The 22,013-nt window shown below is 37.9% G+C and overlaps 1 protein-coding gene across 1 annotated transcript in view; it reads left to right on the forward strand.

The window, feature by feature from the left end:
* Positions 1–22,013, forward strand: part of EIF3H (eukaryotic translation initiation factor 3 subunit H) — a 108,762-nt gene that overhangs the window by 3,114 nt on the left and 83,635 nt on the right. The window lies entirely within an intron of this gene.

Here is a 22,013-nt window from a genome sequence, read left to right on the forward strand (position 1 = left end):
TCCCTAATAAGGGTTTTGAGAATGAAATTCTGAGGTATGCAAAGTGTTTAATAGTACCTTTGTCGTTATAAACACTCAGATTACTGTCAGTGGCTTTGCCACTCTCATCCTTATTAATGTTTCTTGAGTTATTCCGAATGCTACCTTTGTTACTGTAGATTGAAATTGTAGAAAGAGCACTGAAGTGATAATCAGGAAACATGCATTCCAGTCTGCATCCACCAGTAGCTTACAACACTTCTCTGATTGTTTTATTCAGAAGGTACATTTTCTTATCCACAAAATGATTGCCAGTATCCCTATCAATTTTAATAGTGTATCTTTTCTTTCTTTTGCTTTCATATCTTAATGCTGAGGATTCTTACCAGCGTGTGACCCCAGTCAATCACTATCCTTCCTTTTAGGCCACTTAATCCTCATCTTTTATATTAGTGTCTCTTCTCCATCTGTGCATGTTGGAGTGCCTCATGGTTTAGGTTTTGGCTTTTCTTTTAGTCTCTGCTTGACATAGGTAGCGTAATGAAGTTGATAGAAGTGTGTGCTCTGGAGCCAGACTGCTTGGGTTTGAATCCCAGTTCTGAAATTTGCTGAATGACATTGGGCAAGTCTTTGTGCCTCGTTTTCCTCATCTGAATTGTTTTGGACTGAATATATGTCAATAACTACAGCAATGTCTGGGACAGAGTAAGTCACCACTTAAGCTTAGCTGCTGCAGTTATTTGCAGTAATTATAGTAGTATTCTTCAAGGTATTCTTATCCCTGCTCGTGGCTTTAAATATTACTTATTTCTAATAAGTCATAGATTTATATTTTTGTCAGTAATGGCTCTTAAATGCCCATTGCCTATTTGACATCACTATTTGGATGACTCATAGGCAGCTCATATTTAACATGTCCAAAATAGAATCATAGACTTGTTCTTCTCCTTACTTTCTATCACAGCACCCTATATTTCTTTCTGGAATTTCCCACAGCCTGTAACTATCTTGTTTTCTTTCTTCTCCATCAGAATATATGCTACTGAGGGCAGAGACTGTGCTTTGTCACCAATGTTGTATCTCCAGTACTGAACCTGTTAATTGACAGAGTTGGATAAATGAATGAGTATGAATTCCGTTTTATTTATTTATTTATTTAATTTTTTGAGATGGAGTTTCGCTCTTGTTACCCAGGCTAGATTGCAATGGCGCGATCTCGGCTCACGGCAACCTCCGCCTCCTGGGTTCAGGCAATTCTCCTGTCTCAGCCTCCTGAGTAGCTGGGATTACAGGCATGCACCACTATGCCTAGCTGATTTTTTGTATTTTTAGTAGAGGCGGGGTTTCACCATGTTGACCAGGATGGTCTCGATCTCTTGACCTCGTGATCCACCCGCCTCGGCCTCCCAAAGTGCTGGGATTATAGACTTGAGCCACCGCGCCTGGCCCCGTTTTATTATTTATAATACTCCCAGTTTATGTTCTCATATCTTATATAGGTTATTTTAATATTGTTTTCCCCTGCCCTCTTCAGTCTAACATTCATACTTTAAAATATTCATTTAATGTGAACATTTAGATTTGATCTTCTTTTCTTAGATGTTTTCAGTGACTTTCCATTGACTTTAAGGCCCACCAAAATGTTCTTACTTCTTGTATCTGTGTTCAGGTTTATTTCCTTTCTTTCCAAGCTTTGTGGGAACTCTATGTTCCAGACACTCAGACTACTTGGTTTTTCCTTTAATAAGTCATGCTAAAGACAGACCTAGATTCACATCCTTATTCAAGCAGTAAGCATGACCTTGCTTTTGTTCATGAAGTTCTTTCTCTCTGAAATTCCTCTTTCATCATCACATACTGAATAAACAATGTTACCTAATAGACTTATGCTGTTTTTAAAAAAATTCTCCATCTAGTTTAACTTGAATCTGTATACTCCAGTTGTAATCTTTTCTTGATTCATTTAACAAATATTTATTGATTGCCAACCATATGCCAGATCTAACCCTGCTAGATACTTCGGTATGTTGGTGAGCAAGGAAGAAAAAAGTCCCGACCCTTGTGACCATTCTCAGCCATATGTAGATGTAGGAGGTGAACCTGGAGATTTATCTCATCCTATGTTCAGCCTGATGTTTAATCACATTTGTTCCTTCCTGGCACACTGATAGTGGCCAAGACCAATTTTTCTTGTATTCTTGAACCCTTCCTTTTCTGCCTTTAGACCTATTTTATCAATTCCTCTGTATCGGTAATATAGCAGTCCCTCAGCATCCACAGGGAATTGATTCTAGGACCACTGCATATACAAAATTCGAGTATACTCAAGTCCTACAGTTGGTCCTATGGAACCCTGCGGAACCCACCTATAGGCAAAGTTGGCCTTTCCTATATGCAAGGTTCACATCCTTAAACCTGTGCAATTCAGGCTCATGTTGTTTAAGGGTCAGCTGGATGCTCCATTAGCACATACACTCATCAGGACTTTCCCATATTAAAATTTTAAGCACTGTCTCTTTTAGCTCCCCATGTTCCACTTCTTTGCCCTGGCTTTTTTTCCTCTTTGTTATGGTTAAAGAACCATTTTGTATTTGTGGTTTTCATACTTGAACATTATTCCTGTTAGAATTTGCCACCACAAACTCCCTGAATTATTATGACTTTTTAAAGACCATTGATAACATTAGCAAAGAACTGTAAAATATATCACAATGTCATTCACAGAAGTTAGCGTCTAAACGTTCAGTTATTCACTGTTCAACTTGTGAAATAGAACATTACAAGTATCTTTGAAGCCCTTTTGTCTTTTTCATCCCTTCCTCCAGGCCCTTCTCCCACTATGTGAGTCACTATTGGAGAGTTTTATTTTAATGATTCTTTTTTTTTTAAACTATCTCCAGTAATGGGTATAAGCAAATTTTTTTTTTTTTTAAAGATGGGGTTTTACCATGTTGACCAGGCTGGTCTTGAACTCCTGACCTCAGGTGATCTACCCACCTCGGCCTCCCAAAGTGCTAGGATTACAGGCATGAGCCACCGAGCCTGGCTTTTTTTTTTTTTTTTTAGCAAATTTTAATGTTTCTTTTGTGGCTTTACCACATGGACTATTAAACAGTTTGATTACTTTCACTTGTCTATATGAATAAATATGAATTAAATCATAGTTTATATTCTCCTGTGTCTTGAGTCTTGATATGTCTGTCTCACACTATGATTGGTGGGACTTGAGGATACTCATGGACCGTTATGGACCGTTATACTAAGAATCATAATGTCAAATTACTTTCCTAAGTATTTGTACCATTTCACATTTGTCCTAGCAGTTTATGAGAAGTCCCATTGCTTCACATCTCTTCTACCTTTGGTATGGCTAGAAACCCATTTTTGTCAGTCCAGTAAGTTGAAATGCTCTCTGTCAATAATCTTTTAATTGTCCATTCCAGTAGGCCTGTCAGTGTAGCTCTTCCTGTGTCCTCTGCAAGAGTCGGTGCTCGGTACTTCCTTGTGAAATGGAAGAATGGGGCTTCATTCTGTCAGGTGGTCTCCTTGTTCCCAGATAAGATTAAGCTAATTCTTCCTGTTAAACTTTTCTTGTTGAATTCACTTTGTTCCCTAGAACATTTGACTTTTACCTTCCTTATATTTATTAGACTCTTGCTATTCAAAGTATGATCCGTGACCAGAAGATGAGCAAAGTTGTTACACTTTAATTTGTTAGAAATGGAGACATAAAGTATCATAGAATCTCAGGCCCTCTCCTGATCTACCAAATCGGGTGATTTATAGCATATTAATGTTTGAGAAGAAGCATTGCTCTTCCTTTCTCTGAACTTTTTAATGACAGCTTGTATCACTCATCTTGGTATGTGATCCGTACTGTTAATGATTTACTGTTAATATTGTTTTCCCCTTCTCATTGATAGGATCACCTTTTTGAAGGCTAAAGTGTAAAACAGTCTCCTCCACAATTCAGTGCTTGAAAGCCATTGCTGTTGAAATTTCTTAACCTTTTAAATTTTGTTTTCCCCTTTATGTAAGTTATTTTATTAAGTACCTTATTCTCTTAGTTTTGTTAAGTAAGGTAGAGTATGTCATTAATAAATGGAAAAGTGTGAGTTACATATACAGTGAGCGCTCCGTATCTGTGGGTTCCGAATCCAGCAATCTCACACCCATGGGTTCAACCAACCATGGATCGAAAATACTAGGAAAAAATAAAAAATACAAATAAAAACCTATACAGTATAATAATTATTTACATAGCATTTACACTGTATTAAGTCTTATATGTTATCTAGGGATAATATATAGGAAGATGTGCCTAGGTTATATGCAATTACTAATACTACACCATTATATATAAAAGACTTGAACATATATGAATTTTGGTATCCAGTTTGGTCCTTGTTACTGTTTGAAGCTCTTTTTACTTGTTGCTTATTTCTTCACACTAGAATATCAGCTTCTTGAGAGTGGCATCCATGCCAGGTTTGTTCACTGAAGTGTTTCCAAGTGTCTAGAACCGTACCTTTGTATAGAAGGCATTCAGATGTTGTGAATGAATGAATATACTCCTGTTGTGTGGAAATTTTCTTGAAAATCAATCATGAAGAAACTGGGTTGGTAAATGCTTTGTAGAAATTAATAGAGTGTTGGTGAGAAAAGAAAAGAGCACACAGTTGAGGATAAATCAGTTAGCTTTCTGAGCTTGTTCATATTTCTCCATCTTTTTACTTGCCAATTTCTTATCTGTTAGGAAAATCACTAATTTAATTGAGCACCTATAAGACCCTGTACAGGGATGTTTGGTTAGATTTTATCTGATCCTCTCAACAGCTTTGGGAATAAATGTTATTTCTACCTTACTTACCTGATGGTTATTCAAATCTAATGGCAACATTTTGGTGGAAGTGCTTTTTTTTTTTGGAGATGGAGTTTTGTTCTTGTTGCTGAGGCGGGAGTGTAATGGAGGGATATTGGCTCACTGCAACCTCTGCCTCCTTGGTTCAAGTGATTCTCCTGCCTCAGCCTCCCAAGTAGCTGGGATTACAGGCATGTGCCACCATGCCTGGCGAATTTTTGTATTTTTAGTAGAGATGGGATTTTGGCATGTTGGTCAGGCTTGTCTCGGACTCCTGACCTCAGGTGATTGACTCGCCTCAGGCTCCCAAAGTGTTGGGATTACAGGCATGAGCCACTGTGCGCGGCCATAAGAAGTGCTTTGTGAACTGAATCAAGTAATTCAGATTTGTAATGCCTGGCTGTCACATGTGTCACTGTAGACTTTTTATGATACTTTTATTATGTTAAAGAGAGTAGACCACAGCTTGTTAAATTTTGTTGAAATGGAGGCTTTTGCCTGAGATTTTGGGCTGAAGTAGAATATAGTTAGTCTGGCTTGTTAATGTTTTAACAACAAAAAAATTATATGACTCGAGGTGTCTTCTTTCAGTTTTCTGGCTGCAGTGGTGAATACATAAGTTGTTTCATGTGTGAGACTTTTTTAGTCAGATAATTTGAAATCCTTTCAAGGACCAAAACTTGCACATTTTAGCTATTTTAATTATACATCTTTCTGAAGTGTATTACATAATTTTCTGCCGCTTTAGTCAGAATATTTACTACAATCTAATCGTGTTTTGATGACATGGTATTATCATTAAGAACATGTTATTGGGTCAAATGCAGTGGTTCACACCTGTAATCTCAGCACTTTGGAAGGCTGATACGGGTGGATTACCTTAGGTCAGGAGTTTGAGATCAACCTGGGCAACATGATGAAACCCTGTCTCTACTAAAAATACAGAAAACATTAGCCAGGTATGATGGTGGGTGCCTATTTGAGAGACTGAGGCAGGACAATTGTTTGAATCTGGGAGGTGGAGGTTGTAGTGAGCCGAGATCGCACCACTGTACTACATCCAGCCTGGGCAACAAGAGCAAGACTTTGTCTCAAAAAAAAAAAAAATTAAAAATTAAAAAACAAATGTCCCCTGTCATTGAATTTTAGGTAAATTTATGTGATTCTTATCCCCTTGCTTTTCAGGTTTTTATGTGCTGTGGGTGAAAAACCATTATGCAGGATTATCTTTAACCTGAGTATTTGTGAGTGAGGATTAAATTCATTTTGCAGTCTGACATTTTTACTGCTTAATATTTTTTGCTTAGGCAAGTAAGATGTTATTGCTTATAAAGAGTAACTTTTTATAGTAGAAAAATCATTTAGCGTACCTTATTGTACCTTGGTAGCTCCAGGAGCTGGGCGGAGTAGTATTATCTGGATTATGCATTTGATTCTTCCACTCTAGGAAGCTGAGTGGCTTTTCAAAGACATAAAGTGAATATATCCTAGAACTTGAATTCAGATCACATCTAGCCATCCTTGACTCATTCTCTTTTACATTTTACAGCAGCTTCATACATTTTAAGACCCCTGTAGATGTTATGTGACAGCTACTGTTTTAAGTATTTTATAGTTATTAGGGCATTGAAGCAATACAACAACTCTTTGAAATAGGAACCATCATTATCCCTATTTTACCAATTAGGAAATGTGGGTACAGACAGTTTATGTGATTTGATTAATGTCCAGGTGGGGGAAATAGAAGTTGAGGTGTGTACAGAATAGTTAATCTTGTGCTCCTTGTTTGAGCATTGGGAAATACATTTTTCAAAATTCAGGTGTCTTACAGACTTCTAGCTTTAAAATGTCTGAGAAAGCTTATATATCAGAATCTTTATGTTTAATAATCAGACATATTGTAGAAGATTTGTAGCTATAAGACGTCAATTTTGTAAATATTCTCAAGTTTGGAAAAATGCAACCTTCGACTACTTAGCTCACATGTTAAGGTACTGGGGATCAATAAAGAAAATCAGTAGATAAAGGAGCATTGGGAAGAGTACCGGTAAGTGTTCCTAAGGTAGGCAATTTACCTGCATTAGGTAGGTAATTCTAAGTCTGTCTTACTTTTCCTTTTTTGTTTGTTGAGACAGTCTCGCTCTGTTGACCAGGCTGGAGGGCAGTGGCCCGATCTCGGCTCATTGTAACCTCTACCTCCCAGGTTCCAGTGATTCTTGTGCCTCAGCTTCCTTAGTAGCTCTGAGCTCCCGTACCCGGCAAGTTTTTATAGTTTTAGTAGAGATGAGGTGTTGCCATGTCAACCAGACTGGCCTCACACTCCTGACCTCAAGTGATCTGCCTGCCTTGGCCTCCCAAAGTGCTGGGATTATAGGAATGAGCCACCATACTGGATCAGACTTTCTGATTTTTATGTTCCTCCTAAGATTTGGATAAACCTGCATAAACCGGGCATTGGTCCTTTCCCTTAAGGTCGGACACCTTTTTGAAATTCATTGTCTTTTGCCTTTTGACAGTGCTTACTGTGTTTGTGACCTGTGTGCTAGTGATGACAAACTATCATATAGCTGTCTTCCTGGGCATAATTTAAGGCAGCATACACAGTACTTCTCGTGGAGGAGAGGACTTAATCAGTTAGAATCTCTAGGCCTTAGTTTGATATGAAGATAGTGAATGGCCTTCCTACTACAATAAAGAGAACTTGAATGGGTAATTTCTTACTGTTATTTAATCACTGTTGATACGATTTTTAGCAGTAGGTATTGATTTTAATAGTTGGTAATAGTTACTGTTGGATTTCAAACTGGATGTTTTCCCAAGTAAATGAAATGTGATTAAAACATTTTAGCTTTAGTTGTTACCGCAGATCTGGCCTGGATTAAATGATGTATATGAGTATGCCTCGAACATCTATTTAACATTAAAAGGTGTGGGTTTACAATAAGCATTTTTTATCTTCTGTTTTCTTGTCACCTTTTGCTTCAACTGGTTTCTGTATAATGACAATTCTGATCTTTCTTTCAGTATCTTGGACTTCATTGGTTTGGGTGAGCAATTCCAGGTATTCCTTTTTTTTTTTTTTTGAGATGGAGTTTTGTTCTTGTCATCCAGGCTGGAGTGCATTGGTGTGATCTTGGCTCACTGCAACCTCTGCCTCCCATGTTCAAGCGATTCTCCTTCCTTAGCCTCCCAAAGAGCTGGGATTACAGGCATGTGCCACCATGCCCGGCTAAAATTTTATATTTTTAGTAGAGTCAGGGTTTTACCATATTGGCCAGGCTGGTCTCAAACTCCTGACCTCAGGTCATCCACCCACCTCAGCCTCCCAAAGCGCTGAGATAACAGACATGAACCACCGTCCCCTGCTGCAGCTCCAGGCATTTTAGTATTGGCAGCAATGCTCTGGACTTGGAGCTTAGTCCTAGCCCGTATCTTGGAGAAAAAAAGCCTCTACAAAGCGTGAAGCTTTGAACAGAATCTTTTTAAGTTCTTATTTTTGTGTTGAGATTTTCTCACTTTTACTTCATCAAGTCTATAAATCGTTTCTTAGATAAAAGCTCCTAATTTTAGCACTTACAGAACACTTGGTTGTGTTTGCTTTCTTTTCAAAATTGGTATAATTTTTTTTTGTAAAATACTTAGTTTATGGTACTTGGATGTTATTTTATTTGGCAAGGCTTTAGATAATATCTTCAAGAGAATATGGCTTTGTGTGTGTGTGTGTGTGTGTGTGTGTGTGTGTGTGTGAACTACTACTGTAGGTAGATCATTCTATAAAATGGTTATATCCAGTAAAGATTAGGTTTAATAGCAAAGTGTAGTGTAATTTACTTGGCTCTTTGATGACAAACTGTACTTGTTTCATCAAAACTGAAAGGGCTGAAGTGAATACTTAGACGTTCTGGAGCAGTATGTTATATTCTTGTTAATGTTGGTACCGTGCTCAAGCATATAAGAGAAAAAAATTGGACTCAGAAAAAGAATGATAACTCACTATTAGCTTAGTCAAAATATAATTTTTTAAAACCCGTTGAGTCTTTGACCCTTTAAACATAAGCTGTATCTTGGCATAAAATTTTAAGATTTTTGTTTGCCTCCCAAATAGTACCTAAACTAGTACTTAAGTGCCACAGATGTTCATTGTATCTTGAGGATTAGTATGAATTTTTTTTTAAATACCTCGATATTTCCACTTCTTCCTGTCCCCAACTAGTTTTATTTTCTGTCCATTGGTGATACCACTACCCAAGTCATGCAGGCTTCTGGTATCATTTTTGACTGTTTCTTGAGGTTTTCCTTGCATTTTCCTAAGATGACTTACTTGGTTCCTCAGGTTTATAACTACATTGTCTGTACTGTTTAGTTCTTGCCCTCTTTCTCAACTGTCACTAAAGCCTATATAACTGGTCTTACAGACTCCATTTTGTACTTGACAGTGCTGCTGAGTAAGTTATCCTCTCAGAGGACAGCTGTAATCCTAAAACTCAACCCTTTGGAAAATTACTGTTACACACATAATAAAATCAAACTTTATTTCATGACTTATTGTTTGTGTGTGTATTTTTGAGACAGGGTCTTGCTCTGTTGCTCAGGCTGGAGTGCAGTGGTTCGACCTCAGCTCACTGCAACCTCCATCTCCTGGGCTCAAGTGATCCTCTCATCTCAGCCTCCCTAGTAGCTGGAACCATAGGTGCATCTAACCACACCTAGCTAATTTTTGTTTTTGTTTTGTATTTTCAGTAGAGATGGGGTTTTGCTTTGTTCGCCAGGCTGGTCTTGAACTCCTGGCCTCAAGTGGTCTGCCTGCCTCAGCCCCCCAAAGTGCTGGGATTCTAGGCATGAGCCACTGCGCGTAGCCTGTTATTTTTTGACAGGATCTTGCTCTGTTGCCCAGGCTGGCATTTAGTGGTGTAGTCATGGCTCACTGCAGCTTTGTACTCCTTGGTCTTTAGCGAGCCTCCTCCTCAGCCTTCTGGTAGCTGGGAGTGTAGGTGTGTGCAACCTTGCCCGGCTAATGTTTTTATATTTTGTCGAGATGGGGCTTCTCTATATTGATGAGGCAGGTTTTCAACTCCTGGACTGAAGGTGATCCTTCTGCATTGGCCTCCCAAAGTGCTAGTCTTACAGCTGTGAGCCACCACCAATTGGCCTTGCCTGTCACATTTTGTTTTCATCCTCCAAATGAAGGCCTGTGATGGTGTTTTTTTTTCTTAAGTGGTGAGATCTAAGTGTATTTTCTTTTTCTTTTTTTCTTAATGATGGTGTTTTCGAGTGTGGTTTACTGATAGCCTTTAAAGCAAAAAGAAACATTTTCCTATTGGAGAGAAGAAAACCCCCATTTTACATTTTGCACAGAAATGCATCATCTTTGGTTTCATTCTAAAGGAACTCTTGACCAGGAAGAAGATGAATAATCACCTTGTGGGCTTACTGTGGTACGCTTTTTATACAGGAAAATGGGAACCCTTTCAATTTATTAAGCCTATTTAATTAAACACATTCACTGGTTAATACATGTATATGGTACACAAATCAAAGACAAAATAAAAGTATATAGTAAAAAGAAACTGACTGTCATTCGTGTCTTCCAACCACCCTCTTCCCAGAGGTAATCGTAGTTGCTTTATACATGTTTCCTTCTGCAATTATTTTAGCAAGGAGGCAGAAGCAAATTACAATCAGAGTGCCCCCAAGTCACCTAAAGCCCCTTTCTCTATTTAAGCAGTGGTCAGTGTTCCTGAATATAACAAAATTGAATGTAATAAACTTAGAATGTGTTAGAAGGTATAACAATTCTGAATGGTTAATTCTAAATTACAGTTGTATATTTCTACATTTGATTGTTTCATCATACATACATGTGACTAATTTTTATGATGAGATTAGTACCATTCTGTTGAATCTCTTGAGGCTAAATTCCCTATCTTCTCTTTTTCCCAACAATTATTAGTTGATTTAACTTTTAAAATGTGGACCATCAGTGAGCATTAGATCCAAGAGAATAATAATGAAATATGCCCTTTCAAACTGAAATATTATGGAGGTTGATACTGATTAAATGTATTGGAGCATTGTAACTAATCCCATCTGTGTCAGGAGCAAAAAGTCTTTTTTTATCCTATTGAAGTTACTTAAATTTCTTCCACATCAAAACTTACCAGTAGTGATTTAAATCCCATTTATTATTTGACTCAGCCAGTTATGAAATGGAACCCTGTCCCACTTGAGCCATAAAATGTGTTAAATTTAAGACTAATGCAGCTTTCTGCTTTTTGAATTTACATTTTGGCAATAACTACCTTCTTTGTTCAGTGTTAGAAAAAAATGATCTAGGCTTAACCAAATAAGAAAACTGCCAAGTTCACAGATCAGTCAGTGAAAGAAGCCAGAATTAAATGAAAGTCTAGATATTGACTTTGCAGAATATGCTAAAGGGAGATTTTGCAGCATTACAGTTTCTTTGAGAATAAAAATCTTCTACAGCAATAGCTGTTCTTTGACAGTGATTGATGTGAGAAATTCAGGCTGTGGACCTTACCTCCCAGAAGCTACGAGACTGTAGTAAAGCCAAGTAGGCATTGTGCATCCTGCTTGACCTCTTGAAATAGGTAGTGACTGGTAGAGTTTGGGCTTTATCTTTTTTATTTCAGACTTTTGAGAAACTTGTAGACTGTACTTTTTCACTAGTGATGTTTTAAGGGAAAATTACATGCACATAAACATACATATATATACTGAATATTTTGAGTACATTTAATTGAACTTTTAAATGCAAATTGACTTTTTAAATGCAAATTGAAAACGTCTTATAAAACTTTGTGGTATTGGTGTTATAAGAGATAGTATGTCCAGATGAATGATATGTCTTAAAAAAAAATGGGAGTTGGGCATCAGTTGGTTAATAAGTTATAATTCACATCTTACTAGGCTGCAAAAAAAATCTCTGAGGAATGAACTCTGGAGAGACAAGTGTCCATGCCATAAGGGTAACAAGGCATATTTTAGTCATTAAATATTCCTTTGATGGACAGATGGATAGATGAATGAATGAGAATAGGTGAAATATGACAATTAAAAAAAGATAGAAAAAAATTAAAAGAAATTGGACTTGATTCCAAAAAATAATAGGAAGAAAAAAGAGGTGAAATGTTTGTTGTAATAGTTGGTTTAATAGTAGCTAACATTTACAGAGGACTTACTAGTAATTGTGTGCTAGATAGTTTGAGTGGATTCTTTTTTAATCTTTGCAACAGTGCTTGAGATAGGTAGGTACTGTCTTTAGCTCCATATGAGGAAGGCGTGGCTAGGGTAGATAAGGTAACTTGCCTAAGGCCACAGGGCTGGCACTCAAAATTTTATTTTCGATTTTAGTTGCCAGTCGCACACCACTATGCTATAGAATTTTTCTGTTTGTGTAGACTACAGGGTTGGGGAATCACATTGATGTATGCAGTCATAAGAATTCATGTATAAGCACTTATTAAAGTTTTTTATTTCACTCGAACATTACATTTTTACAAAGAAGTTAAGATTTCTGGAATTACTGTGTACTAGATAACAAATGGAAGAACAGTAGTGAGAGTTTTGAACGTTGGGGTTTTTGCTGGGATTACTCACTGAATAAATGAAGTACTGTCTTATGTCTGTCTTACAGAAGTTGTGATTCAGAGTGGGCCCTGCTGCTGAAATAAGTTTGTTTTTACCATTCTTTTTTTTTTTGAGACAGAGTCCCACTCTGTCACCAGGAGCCAGGCTGTAATGCAGTGACACAGTCTCGGCTCACTGCAACCTCCACTTCCCAGATTCAAGAAATTCTGCCTCCGCCCCCCCAGTACCTGGGATTACAGGTGCACACCACCACGCCCTGCTAATTTTTGTATTTTTAGTAGAGATGGGGTTTCACCATGTTGGCCAGGATGGTCTGGATCTCTTGACCTCGTGATCCGCCCACCTCTGCCTCCCAAAGTGCTGGGATTACACGCTTGAGCCACCACGCCCAGTCTGTTTTTACCATTCTTAAAAATACAGTGTTCAGAATAGAGTTGGAACTAAGGGAGTCATGATCTGACCCCAGTGGAGGAGTATGCCTGTCATCTCCTGTAGAAGCAGCAAGCAGTGGCAGAGGAAACTATTCATTTCTTGCTCTCTTTTCTCAACTATTGCCACGGCCTTATGCAGCTGGGCTTACAGTTACATAAAGTGTTTGGTAGCTACACAGTTTGGAGCTCACATCTATTGTGGTGATGTATTTTGAGAGACTTTGCGACATAAGTAAGAAGTGTTTGATTCTGTAGTCTATCCAAATGCTTGATTTTTGGAGTTGGGAAAGAATTGTTTACCTGCTTAATGTTACAGATTCTGTAAACTAGTGCGACTCAAAGTATAGGTATGGTTTGGGAACACTGGTCTGCACAGTATAAACACAGGGTTAAGATAGAGTGTTTAGAAATTTTTGTTATAGTAGTTTGACACTGCTGTGATATCCAAGTGATATCCCTGGGCTTGTGTGTTTCTTTTTAAATTTTCATTCTTCTAGTAAGTAATTTTTATTGTATTTTACTAAAGTATTGGTCTGTAATGGACTGGGGAAAATGGGTTCTTTGAGAAGCATTGTTATAAACTATTTTCATGTCTATTTTGGCTAATAGCATCTTCCTGTAACCAGATTATTAATATTTGATTGAAGTGTATTTAAAATAGTATTGTGATCACTGAATACCACTAGTTCTGTGAACTGTTTAAAAAGATGAGCAGGCTTAAAAATGATAGATGATGTGGTTCTAACCGTTTAAATTTACTTCTTTCCCTTTTCAGCAGATCCTTAATTGTGTCTGTTACAAAGACGATGGGAACCTGCTTTTCCTGGTGAAGGTTTATTGTAGTAAGTTTGGACAAAGTTTCAATTGTTGAGGCATAGATTAGGCTTCTCTTAAACAGGCCTCTCTGCTTGTTGAAAACCAGTCCAGACGTTACCTCTTTATGTTGATGGTGTGTGTATGTGTGCATGTTTTCTGGTAATTTGTATATGTGTGTACCGTGACATTCATAGAGTTGAAGAGGAGTCAGGTCAGCAAGAGATGAGAATTTAAAATCAGCAGGTGCTTTGGCTTGTATGTAGGCTTCTCATCCTTTCAAGTCTCCTTAACTGCTTCATTTAGTTCATATTTTACAAACAAAAGAACCTCCTAAAATCAAGGTGTATTATGTCTATATCATTGTCAGCTCAGTAGGACTGTCAGAAAATAGACAAAATTTCACAAAATAGAAACTCCACACAGCAAATTGCAGTGATTGCTGTATTTTAAAAATCTTTTCTCTTAGTTTTTTTATTTGATGCTTTTTAATTTGAAAACAACCACATGCTTGGTTGCATTATGACTAAGGAAAAGTACAGATGCGTAAAGGAAGAAGTATGTCCATCCATACCATTTTTTTCTTTTTTTTTTTTTTAGACAGAGTTTTGCTCTGTCACCCAGGCTGGAGTTCAGTGGCACGGTCTTGGCTCACTGCAACCTCTGCTTTCCAGGTTCAAGTGATTATCCCACTTCAGCCTCCCCTAGTAGCTGGGACTACGGGCACACACCACCATGTCCAGCTAAATTTTTGTATTTTAGTAGAGATGGGGTTTTACCGTGTTAACTAGGCTGGTCTCGAACTCCTGAGCTTAGGCAGTCTGCCCACTTGGGCCTCTCAAATTGCTAGAATTACAGGCATGAACCACCTGCTCCCGGCCTCATTCATCTTCATTTAAACATGTAACTGCATGTAGATAATAAGTTTTTATTACCTTTTTTTTTTTTTTTTTTGAGACAGTCTTGCTCTATTCTCCAGACTGGAATGAAATGGGTGGATCTTGGCTCACTGCAGCCTCTGCCTCCTGGGTTTGAGTGATTCTCCTGCCTCAGCCTCCAGAGTAGCTGAGGTTACAGGTGCCAGCCACCATGCCTGGCTAATTTTTTGTACTTTTAGTAGAGACAGGGTTTCACCATGTTGACTAGACTGGTCTTGAACTCCTGACCTCAGGTAATTGGCCCACCACAGCCTCCCAAAGTGCTGGGATTACAGCCGTGAGCCACTGTGCCTGGCTGTATTAATTTTTAAAACTTTCTTTTGGGTTATGGGCTTTTTTGGGAATTTGATGAATGACAAAGACGTTTTCCCCCCTAGGGAAATGCCTTCAAGTACATAGATACAAAATAATTGCGGATGATTTTAAGAGGCTCATAGATCTTTTCAAGCTCCTGTCTGTCCTTCACGTTTGAATGTTTGCTGTTAGGGCTTGCACACTTTGAGAAGTATACTTTTTGATGTAGAATAATGGGTAGTGTGATTTTTTTTTTAGATGGAGTTTTGCTCTTGTTGCCCGGGCTGGAGTGCAATGGCATGAACTCAGCTCACTGCACCTCCACCTCCCTGGTTCAAGCGATTCTCCTGCCTCAGCCTCCCAAGTAGGTGGGGTTACAGGCCTGTGCCACCATGCCCGGCTAATTTTTTGTATTTTTAGTAGAGATGGGGGTTTCTCCATGTTGGTCAGGTTGGTCTTGAACTCCCAGCCTCAGGTGATGCTCCTGCCTTGGCCTTCCAAAGTGCTGGGACTACAGGCATGAGCCACCACCCCTGGTCTGGTAGTGTGATTTTTTAAAAAATATCGTATCTTTTTGGGCAGGGGGATGGTACATATTTTAACATTTCCCGATTTCTTTGAATTTGTTTTACATAAGCAGGCTTTTCTAGAAACAAATTGTCTATTGTCTAAATAATGTCATTAAATTCCAAAATACTGTAAAGTAATAGAAAAATTCTAAGTAGTGTACTTTGTCTTCTAAAATAATATAATTTAATTTATTTTTGGTGACCTAGGTTTATTAAAAACTTGAGTCGCTAGAGATTTATTTTATATTATACATAATAGGTAGGGTTATAGTTGTGGTTCTTAGCTCTTCAGATACTATAGTATCTCAGGGGATCTTTGAATCTTTCAACTCTGAAATTGACAGTAAAATAGGGAGTCAGTGCATGTATGAATTGATTCTTCTTCAGACTTTTAAAGTCTATACAGTTTTGTACAGTTAAGGTAGTGTTTATACACAATAAATTCCACTCGTTTTAAATGCAGAGTTGGATGAACTTTAGTAATTGTAAACAGTTGTTTAACTGCTACCACAATCAAGATGTATTAATTGAATATTGTCCCCACCTTGGAGAGTTTCCTGGTATCCTTCTGCAGTCAGTGTTTGCGTTCTCACCTTGGCTCCAGGCAGCCACTGATCAGCTCCCTGTCACTATTGTTTTGCCTTTTCTAGAATGTCATATAAATGAAACTATATGCGTAATACATAACATTTTGTTTAACTTCTTTCACTTTGCATGTTTTTGAGATTCCTCCCTGTTTTGTCTGTTGATATTTTATTCCTTTTTATTGTTGAATATAATTCCATAGAATAGATATACAGGTTGAACATCCCTAATTGGAAAATTTAGAATCTGAAAAGTTCCAAAATTGGATGCTTTTTCAGCACTGATACGATCTACAGGTATAGAATTCCATACCTGACTTCATGTGATGGATTGTTGTTAAAACAAAGGTGCACACCACACAGCTTGTTCTGGGTCCCCAAGGGAAAAAAGACTCTCCCAGTCTCCTTCAGCTGTGTTACGCCTTTCTTTTTTCCTGCATGCCCAAATTGCCCCATGCAAGCTTGCTTACAGAGCATAATAAAGTGGGGGCTTGATATATCAACAGCAGATTCCTCACAATGATCCACATGGGGCCAAGATGACCTGTGTGCATTACTCACTGTGTGGTGTTCTTGTTGTTTTTGTTTATTCTCTGCTCTGCGGTATAAAGATATGGTTGAAAATGCATATATTTCAAAATTGGAAACACTTGTGATCCCAAGCATTTTGGATAAGGGATCCTCAACCTGTGCTGCATCTTCATTTGGTGGTTTGGTTTGCTTCCGGTTTTTAGCTGTTATGAATAATGCTACCATGAACATTTATAGACATGTCTTTGTGTGGATGTTTTTATTCCTCTTGGGTAGATTCCTGGGACTAGGTACAGTCGTTTGGTGCATTTATGTTTAGCTGTAAGATACTACAGTTACTGTTTTCTGCTTTCACACTAGCAATTTTCATAGAGTAGAAGCTTTTTAGAATGGTCTCAGTTTCTACTTTCCTGGTTCAGACAAGTTCAGAACTCCATATCCTGACCTAAGAATAGAGATTGGATTATTACTCAGCTCCTAGGTTTTGCAGATTATATCTGTGTCTGATGTATTTTAGGGCATTGCTGCAAATACTCCCAGGTCCTCAAAGTACAGTATGTTTCTTTAAATAGTTTTCTTTTTACCTCTGAATTTTATTGGAGTTGCAACCTTTATTAGAGGAATTCTTCATAGACATGCTTACTAGGTAAAGATTGACCCTGACCCCTGGTATTAGGAATACGCATATTGCTAATTAAAAGCTATGGTCACTTTTTCTAAAAGGATTTTACTAGTATATTGTGTTTTATAATTCATTAACAAAAACTGAATGAAATTGGTAGTTTTTAATTGCATAATGTTATTTTAAGATATAACTGTTCCTGCCAGGCATAGTGGCTCATGCCTGTAACCCCAGCACTTCGGGAGGCCCCGGCAGGTGGATCACTTGAGGCCAGGAATTCGAGACTAACCTAGCCAACATGGTGAAACCCTGTCTCTACTAAAAATACAGAAAAATACCTTAGCCGGGTGTGGTGGTGCACACCTGTAATTCCAGCTACTCGGGAGGCTGAAGCAGAATAATTGCTTAAACCTGGGAGACAGAGGTTGCAGCAAGTGGGGAATGTGCCACTGCACTCCAGTCTGGGTGACAGACGGAGATCCTGTTTCAAAATAAACAAACAAAAAAACGACTTCCTGCCAGTAGGTGGGCTTATTATTTATCTACCATTTATTTTAGTAAAAGCATGAACGTGTATCCCTCCCATCCTAGTGCTTATCCATCTAGAGGCCTTTTTCTTCCCTTAAAATACAACTTGTATACTTTATGAAATGTAAATATTAGTATTTTTATTTAAAAGATTACAAACCATAGTCATCAAGAATTCTCTTCTCCTAAGTCTTCATAGGGCTGATGGCTTGTTCTTCAGTTCTCTGATCAGGTGTCCTCTCAGAAGCCCTTCCTGGATCCCCCTAGTTAAGGCTGCCTCCCTGCCCCTGCTTGTTACATTTCTCCTTTTCTTAGCGATTTCCACAATCTGTAATCACATTAATTTTTCTAATTGTCATTCTGGAATAGCAGTTCCTAAACTGTGAGGATCTTGGACACCCTTTTAGAGAGTCTCCAAGGTCAAAACTTATTTTCATAATAATACATAATTTGCCATTTTTACTCTTATTCCTTCATGAGTGTTTAATGGACGTTTCCAGGTGCTACATGATGTGTGGTATCATAAAGGGTTGACTGCAAGAGCAGATGTGATTATCCATCTGTTTTCTATTAAACCAGATATTAAAAAGATTTACAAAAATGTGAAGCTATGTTTCTTCTTTCCTGGATTAAAATTTTTTTTGAAAATATAAGTTTTTTACAAAAACCGGAAACATCATTCTTATATCCTGATAAAATTACGTTGCTTTAAAAAATATTTTTCTTTATAGTTTATATTAGCATGTAATGTGTTTAATTTTAATTTTTTCAGAGCTTCCACTAGAGATTATTTTTAAGAGAAATATTTCACACATTTCTTGTTTTGAGTTTCTGATAAGGAAATATCAATGTGCAAAATCTTTGGGGGGTTCATGCACATTTTAGAGAGTTTTTAATTTTTTAGAGTTTTTTTTTTTTTTTAAGTTTTTAAGGGCCTTGAAATATATGAAATATCTTTGGTCTTTGTTCTTGGTTCCTGTCACGTGTTCCCAAAACATTTAGGATTTCCCAAAACAGTCCTGAGTGATAGGACTGTCTTTTATCTCACCTGAGTTAATGCTAATGAGGTAATTTGGGTCAGCCCCACTGACCTCTGGGAAGGAGGGTACATGGGCTGGAGATTAAGCTCCATTAAGCTCTATAAAAACTCTTGTGCAACATTTGATGAATTTTGGGTTTCCTAACACTTTGAGGAGCTGGGAGGATGGCAGGCCCAGAGTAGCTCTGCCCCGTAACCTCCTGTATTTTGTCCTGTTTGTCTCTTCATCTGGCTTTTCATGTGTATCCTTTTAATGTCTTTTATAATAAACTGATAAATGTAAGTAAAGTGTTTCTCTGAATTCTGCGAGTCATTCTAGTAAATTGTTGAACCTGAGGTGGGTTTTGTGGGAACTCCTGATTTATAGCTGGTTGGTCAGAGGTACTGGAGGCCTGGATTTGGGATTGGGGTCTGAAGCGAGGGCAGTCTTGTAGGTCTGTGCCCTTAACTTTTGGAGTCTGACACTAACTCTAGGAAGATAGTGTCAGAATTGAAGTATTTTATGTAAGATACCCAGCTGGTGTTTGGCACATTGAAACATTACATGGTGTAGAAAGAACCCACACCACTGGTGTCAGCAGTGTTGTATGAGAGTAAAGAGAAACAGTGTGTTTGAGATTTGCTGTTCTAAAAATATGAGCCCCATGAAAGTAAGACCTATGTGTTTGATTTGGTTTCATATTCCCAGACCTGGCAGAGGCAACTGATCTGAAAAGTCACTCAGTAAATATCTAAGTGAATGAATGAATGAATGAATGAATGAGGGAATGAAAGAAGTCAAAATAACAGAAGCCTGGTGATTCTGTGCAGAAAGATTTCAAATCTTTCTGTAGTTACTAGTCTATGCAGACATTTTGTTTGATGGGAGATTACTGTAGTTCATCAAAAAGCTTAATATTTAATTTGGTCAAATTTGAACTGTTCCCTGGCATGGAACTGAGTCTTTGATATGATTTGATAGGGAGATCTCAGAGATTCTGTTAAATCTTTCCTTTTAGGAAGGATGGAAGATTTTACCTGCCATTCTTAGCTCTTCTAAATTTTAGATTTATTGACTTCTAGTGTAATTTATTTGGCTATTTTAGATTGGTATTTATATTTTACCCTGTAATACAGAGAATACTTGTCATAGAAGTTAAATTCTTTTTTGCTTTTAGACTTTTAGGCAAAGATAGGTTTTTGTTTTTTTTAAAAAAAGCCAGACACTTAAAAAAAATATTATTGTGTTCATTAGAGATGACATAATAGTCTGCTTTGCTTTTTCAAATAGTCTGAATAATGAACAATGGTAGAAAACTGTTTCCTTCAGGGTAATTTCAGCACTCCGACATCTGTTTACTATCTTGCAGGTTGGGATTCCTTAGTAAGATCTGCCCAACTTGAGATTCTGTAAACTTCAGAAATCTGGGAAACAGTTTGAGTGACAACTGATCTAATCAGAGAACAGCACTTGCTGTTTAGGGCACATCAAGTAGATTAAGCATTTAGACCCAGAACCTGACAATTTCAGAAGGTGAATCCCATAAGTTAGGTTTCTGTTGGCAAATTTGCTTCTGTCCCTTGAGGGGTAATTTATAGAAGAATCATTTACCCACTAATTTATAGGATAAACAAACCTAGTCAGCATGGGTTCATAACAGTCTTAGATACGGAGTCAAACCCTAAGGTGTAAGTCTTACTGTGCTGTGGAAAACATGAATGTTTCAAGATGGGTTGCTGGTATTACCTTTCCTCTTGTTTATATGATGTAGAGATTCTTCCACGTAGGGCTTGAATTCGTCTTATTAGGGTGATATTTATGCTTTTATAAACAGCATGTTCACTTTTGGGTCTGTATTTCTCAGTGCCTTCACTTTTCAGCAATCCACGAAGTCTTAAAACAGACTAAAGAAAACGTGGGGTTTGATCAACAGTGTATTGTAGTCACCTGAGGAGTTATAACAAAACAAAAACAAGGGATAGCTGGGCCGTAGAACTTCATGAAAAGTTAGAACTAAATAGGATGTTAGGGTAAGTTGGAGAACCTAAAAACAGACATCGATTACTAAACCCAATATGGGAACCCAGCCCGTATAGCTGAATTTCAGGAGTGTGCTCAGGCATTGGTATACCTTAAAGCTCCCCAGATGGCGCTGCTGTGTATCCAGAATGAGGACCCCTCTTCATTTATCTAAAAAAAAGCTCTTCAGGTGATTTTGCTTAGCTGCAAATGAGCAAATAGGGCTCCTGAGTGTATATGTGTCACAAATGTGGGATTAAAAAAAAAATGTGGGATAAAAAATGATTCCACACCTGTGATACATATAAACAAAATGTGACAGGAGAGTGTTTTTGTTTTGAAGAATGGTTAAGCTTTCCATGTATCTCTTTCAGCCTTGCTGTTAACATGTTTGGTGTTCTCAGTTTGGTGTTACTCATTTATTGTGAAGTGAGTAGAAGTGCTTTGGACTCAGAAGTCAATCTCACTTCCCTGGCTGAATTCCCTGTCAGCTTATCTCTGTTTCCTTATGTAAAATGTGAAAATAATGTAACTGACTTCATAGCGTGGTTGTGAGGATTAAATGAGTCATTGCATGTAAGACGCTTAGTGCAGTGCTTGACATGTAAGTGATTGATAAGTGTTTGCCATTCATTCCTTCAGCAAAATATATTTTGAGTATTTTTTTTTATGTGCCAGTATCTGTGTTAGGTGTTGAAGATGTGGTGAGCAAAACATCCTTTCATTTTTATGAGAACATTTACCAGGGGAGACAATGAGCACAACATGGATTCTGTCTCCCTTATTAAAGATACTTCAAATTTATGAGACTTCGAAGTATATGTACCTGGCAAATTCTTGGTTCTCTATGTAGAATAGCAGAAATATGTATGTCATTTAGTTATATTTGATCAGGAATTTCCTTTCCTTTTGACATATAAATCAGTGATCCCCAATCCTTCTGGCACCAGGGACTGGTTTTGTGAAAGACAGTTTTTCCATGTGGGGAGTTGCGGGGGCATGAGAGGATGGTTTCTGGATGACACTGTTCCACCTCGATTGTCAGGCATTAGATTCTCCAAAGGAGCTGGCAACCTAGATCCCTCGCATGTGCAGTTCACATTGTAAGTTTGTGCTCCTATGAGAATTCAGTGCCAGCGGTCACCTGACAGGAGACGGAGCTTAGGCAATTCACCTCCTGGGCAGCCAGATTCCTATCAGGCCATGGAGCAGGACCC

The sequence above is a fragment of the Callithrix jacchus genome, chromosome 16, assembly GCF_049354715.1.
Source record: "Callithrix jacchus isolate 240 chromosome 16, calJac240_pri, whole genome shotgun sequence".
Lineage (NCBI taxonomy): Eukaryota > Metazoa > Chordata > Mammalia > Primates > Cebidae > Callithrix > Callithrix jacchus.